We start from the raw sequence: 6,228 nt of genomic DNA on the forward strand, positions 1-6,228 counted from the left end.
AGGATTCAGTTGCTCCCCACAAAGGCTTCTGCATAAGCCAGCTTGTATGTCTTCACATTGTGGTGACTGGCGTTCCCCAGAGTGAGTAACTGAAGAGTCTAAGGTAGAAGCTGTAACATCTTTTATAATCTAGCTTCAGAAGTCTCACACTGCCACTTTTACAACATCCTATTAGTCACATAGGTTAGCCATAAATCAAAATGAGAGGGGAGTATATACGGGTACAGATACCAGGAGGAGAGAATGGTTGGGGGACATCTTGGTGACTGGCTGCCAAAGTGTGGTTTTGTTTGATACTTTATATCCCAAGATCCTAGTGCATGACCAATGTGAAAAATGAAAGATGGCTTTGAGCTTTTGAGCTTGTAAAATTGAGAGAATTATAGCTCCATGCTTTATAGAAATAGAGATGAAGAACCGTGTTTGAAAGGGAAGATTATAAGTTTGATTTCTTTTTATACATTTTCCTTGAGGAGAGAGATACATAAAAGAATGTATTTATTTTTTTAATCCCTCAAATCTCAAATGCTAATTGAAAGAGACAAAGTTCAACACATACTCTTCTATATTCAGTTCCTTCCAAGTGCATGAATTCTGTTGTGAATAAGAAGTGGCATGAACCATGGATTCATTTTAGATGGAACTTTTTGCTTTTTGGCAGATGCTATAATATTGAAGGAACTTGAAAAATTTTTTTAGGAGAGCTTCTTAAGAAGTGCAGTGCTCATGGAGATGTGATGAGGGATTTTCAAAGGGGCAAAATAGAGATGATTTTGCTTTCTGTGCTATATGAAAGTTAACAAATTCGAAGAAAAATCATAATAGACTTTTACTTTTTAGAGATGCATTTTTCTTTGTCATAAACCCAAATCCCTAATCTCTGCTGTCATTTTATGATGATAACAGGTAATATGACTGCATGTATCTACTCTAGTCACACAGAACCAGACATTTAATAACACACAGCCTCAGGGCTGTCTCCTGGCTTGCTTAACCTTGATGGGTGCTATTCTTAAACTCTGGATGTAAGGCTTCATTATTCCTCTAATTACTTATTAGAATTGCAAATACTACCCAGAGACTTTAAAATGTAAATATGAGTGTTTATATGAGTGAGAATCTAATAGTTTGCTTGCATGTATGTATATCTCATTCCATTGAAAAGAATCATGGCTTTGTGTTGTTACAGCAAGTATATAATCTGTTCATTGATATATAATTTTTGAGAACTGCAAGATAATTTGCTCTAAACATCCCACCATCAACAGTAAAAGAAAACTGCCTTAGAGGCTAACTTGCTACCACTCTCTGCCCTGGACTAAGTGACATAAATGATTTATTATACTGTAATGCCTATTTGTCTGTAAGGGGTGTTCCTTTAATGCATACTAAAACTAACTGCAGCTTTTATAACCTAACCAAAGTATTGTCTAGTTTCCTCTTATTGCTGTAATTTGAATAGAAAAATATCTCTTGGAACATCCATTTTAGCACAGGACTGATTTCACGTATTCCTTCTGAAGATTATAGCATCAATGTACACTACCTGCCCAATCTGTCACTGGCTACTACGGGGGAAATTTTAGGTGACACTAATGAATCTTGCAAGTGCAGGGGAGTTGAACAGGCATACAGCCAAGTGGCGAAGCATCTTGGAAATAGTTAATGCAGGAGCTATTCTGTCTGAGAGGAAAAGACATAAAAGCTGCTACTAACATTAAACATAGGGCTTTTGTTTTTCTTTTCTGTTGTTGTTTTCTATTTTCCTTTGTTTGCAGTGCTTCCATTCCACTGCATTTAACTAATTTAACAAGTATTATATAATTTTAAGGAGAATAAGGTACACATTTAACAGTACTAATTTGGGGACCATAAATTGAGAAAAAATGACTGCTATAAGCCTACAGTGTTATTAATGATAAGAAGCAGCCCAAGGTATGTATTTCCCAGGAGAAACTTGAAGATCTTCCAAGAGGAACTGGAAGACTGAGAATGAAGTGGTTCGGATAATATTCAATTCTGATGTACTTCTCAAATACAAGTCAAGTTACTCTGAGGGTTCATCTGAGGCTCTTGTCCACTTTAAAATCTCCCTAAAAATGACAACCAGGTGGATTTGGTCGCTGGATTTATGAATAAAATCTGCATGTGAAAGCTTTTAAGTTTAATTAGGTCCCACTTGTTTATTTTTGCTTTTATTTCCTTTGCTTTAGGAGACAGATCCAAAACTGTTGCTGTGATTTATGTCCAAGAGTGTTCTGCCTTTGTTTTCCTCTAGGAGTTTTACAGTATCCGGTCTTACATTTAGGTCTTTAATCCATTTAGAGTTTATTTTTTTATATTGTGTTAGAGAATGTTCTAATTCCATTTTTTTACATGTAACTATCCAGTTTTTCCAGCACCACTTATTGAAGACACTGTTTTTTCTCCATTGTATATTCTTGCCTCCTTTGTCATAGATTAATTGACCATGAGTATATGCATTTATTTCTGGGCTCTCTATCCTGTTCCACTGATCTATGTATCTGTTTTTGTGCAAGTACCATACTGTTTTGATTACTGTCGCTTTCTAGTATAGTCTGAAGTCAGGGAGCATGATCCCTGCAGCTCCATTCTTCTTTCTCAATATTGTTTTGGCTATTCGGGGTCTTCTGTGTTTCCATACAAATTTTAAAATTATTTGTTCTAGTTCTATGAAAAATGCCATGGATATTTTGATAGGGATTGCACTGAATCTGTAGATTGCCTTGGGTAGTATGGTCATCTTAACCTTATTAATTCTTCCAATCCAAGAACATGGTATATCTTTCCATCTGTTTGTGTCACCTTCAGTTTCTTTCATCAGCTCATAATTTTTCAAATACAGGTCTTTTGCCTACTTTGGTAGGTTTATTCCTACATTTTGTTTTTGTTTTTGATGTAATAGTTAATGGGACTGTTTCCTTAATTTCTCTTTCTGATAGTTCATTGCTAGTGTACAGAAATGCAACAGATCTTTGTACATTAATTTTGTATCCTGCAACTTTACCAAATTTATTGATGAGCTCTAGTTTTCTAGTGGCATCTTTAGGATTTTCTATGTATAGCATGATGTCACCTGCAAATAGTGACAGTATTACTTCTTCTTTTCCAATCTGGATTCCTTTTATTTCTTTTTATTCTCTGATTACTGTGGCTAGGACTTCCAAAACTATGTTGAATAAACGTGGCAAGACTGGACATCCATGTCATGTTCCTGATCTTAGAGGAAATGCTTTCAGCATTCCAGCATGATGTGAGCTGTGGGTTTGCCATATATGCCTTAAAAGCTTTTGCACAGGGGACTTCCCTGGTGGCCAGTGGATAAGACTCCATGCTCCCAATCCAGGGGGCCTGGGTTCAATCCCTGGTCAGGGAACTAGATCCCACATACATGCTGCAACTAAGAGTTTCACAAGCCGCAACTAAGGAGCCTGCATGCTGCAACTAAGGAGCTGGCGAGCCACAACTAAGGAGCCCGCCTGCCGCAACTAAGACCCGGGGCAACGAAATAAATAAATAAATATTAAAAAAAAAAAGCTTCTGCACAGCAAAGGAAACCATTGACAAAAATGAACACAACCTACTGAATGGGAAAAGATATTTGCAAATTATATGACTGATAAGGGTTTAATATCCAACATACATAAACAGCTTATACAACTCAACTTCAAAAAACAAACAACCCAATTAAAGAATGGGCAGAAGAACTGAATAGCAATTTTTCCAGAGAGGACATGCAGATGGACCACAGACACAAGATGCTCAACATTACTAATCATCAAGGAAATGCAAATCAAAACCACAATGAGGTATCACCTCACACCTCTCAGAATGGCTATCAACACAAAGAACACAAATAAGGAATGTTGGCGAGGATATGGAGAAAAGGGAACCCTAGTACACTGTTGCTGAGAATGTAAACTGGTGCAGCCACTGTGGAAAACAGTGTGGAGGTTTCTCAAAAAACTAAAAATAGAACTACCATATGACCCAGCAATTCCACTCCTGGGTATATATCCAAAAGAAACAAAAACACTAATTCGAAAAGATACATACACCCCAATATTCATAGATAGCATCACTATTTACAATAGCTAAGATATGGAAGCAACCCAAGTGCCCATCAAAAGATGAATAAAGAAAAAGTGGTATATATATATACAATGGAATACTATTCATCCATAAAAAAGAATGAAATTTTACCATTTGCAGCAACATGATGGACTTGGAGGGTGTTATGCTAAGTGAAATAAGTTAGAGTGATAAAGACAAATACTGTGTGATATCACTTATATGTGAAATCTAGAAAACACAACAAATTAGTGAATAAAACAGAAAAAGAAGCAGACTTATAGAGAACAAACTAGTAGTTACCAGTGGGGAGAAGGAAGGGGGGGAGGGACAATATAGGGGTAGGAGGGAAGAAAGGGTTATTATGGGATTATATGAAATCATGTATGTGAAACTTTTGAAAACTGTAAAGCAGTATAAGAGTTAAAGAACTTTTCATTCAATTAAAAATTTTTTTAAAATCTGTAGGTGGTTCAGAGAGGGAAAATGACCCAGCAGGTACTTTCCCTGGACACTTCAGATGATGTTTTGCATGACTCGCTCTGTGGGACTGGAGACGACCTGAAATCCTATCTGCCCTCTTTGTGGGGAGATGGGAAAGGAATTCCAACACTGCTACTGTCGAACCAGAAACTTCACAAAATGATTCTTGGTTTTCCTACTGTGTAAATTACTGTAACCTCAACCTCCAAGTCTGAATCATTTCTGTCAATTTAGTGTCCGAGTTTTGATATAAATATGAAAGAAACTTCAAAATAGAATTGTAAATTTTTACCTCTAGAAGCATTTTTCTGGAATACTATTGAGATACTTTGGACTGACTGACACAATTTACACTGGGAGTTGATGAAAGGGAGCTCTGTCCTGTGACTGATAATACCAACTCTTCACTGATGAGAAATGCATGATGCTTTGAGAGATTTTTTTCCTCTCCTGTTCTGTTTCACCTTCTTTGGTCCAGTCCTCCTGTGATCAGTGATGCTGACTGTAGAATGGCTGATTGGGGTGAATGGCACAGTCTGTGCCAATGGAGATGAAACAAATTAACTGATTCTTTTGGGGATGGAATGGGTGGCATTTTACTTATTAGTGGACGGAGCAAGCCAATCAGACAGTGCCACAGAAATGAGTGTGTAAAGTCCACTTTATTAATGTCCTAACATGGGAGCAAATCAGATGAAATGGAGGGGGAGAGAATTTCAGAAATAAAGCATTAACATCACCACCATCCATCTCCAAAAGTCTTGTAATCTTGCAAAATTGAAACCCTGTACCCATTAAACAGTAACTTCCCATAACCCCTCCTCCCAGTCCCTGGCAACCACCATTGTACTTTCTATTTTTCTTTTCATCTCCTCTTTTCCCCTCAAGCCCCAGCCTCAGTCTCTGGTAATCACCACTCTACTCTCTGTTGTTATGAGTTCAGCTTTTTAAAAAAAAAAGATTCCACGTATAAGTGATATCATACAGTATTTGTCATCTTTCTCTGTCTGGCTTATTTCACTTTGCATAATGTCCCCCAGGTTTATCCATGTTGTCACAAATGGCAGGATTTCCTTCTTTTTTATGGCTGAATAATATTCTGTTGTATACATACAACACATTTTCTTTATCCATTCATCTGTTGATGGACATTTAAGCTGTTCCCATATCTTGGCTATTGTGAATAATGCCACAAGGACCATGGGAATGTAGATATCTCTTCAAGATAGTGATTTTATTTCCTTTGGATATATACTCAGAAGTGGGATTGCTGGATCATATAGTTCTATTTTAGTTTTTTTAGGAACCACCATACTGTTCTCCATAGTGACTGCACCAATTTATATTCCCACCACCAGTGCACAAGGGTTCCCTTTTCTCCATATCCTCACTAACACTTGTTATCTCTTATCCTTTTTAGTGATAATTATCCTAAAGATATAAGTTGATATCTCATTGTGGTTTTGATTTGCATTTCCCTGATGATTAATGAAGTTGAGCACCTTTTAATATACTTGTTGGTCATTTGTATGTTTTTGGAAAAATGTTTATTCAGGTCCTTTGCCCATGTTTTAATTGGGTTATTGGGGTTTTTTTCTTTTTTTTTTTTTTTTTTTGCTGTTGAGTTGTTAAGTGTTCCTTATACATTTTAGA

This window comes from Lagenorhynchus albirostris, chromosome X (assembly GCF_949774975.1).
Source record: "Lagenorhynchus albirostris chromosome X, mLagAlb1.1, whole genome shotgun sequence".
In the NCBI taxonomy this organism is placed as follows: domain Eukaryota; kingdom Metazoa; phylum Chordata; class Mammalia; order Artiodactyla; family Delphinidae; genus Lagenorhynchus; species Lagenorhynchus albirostris.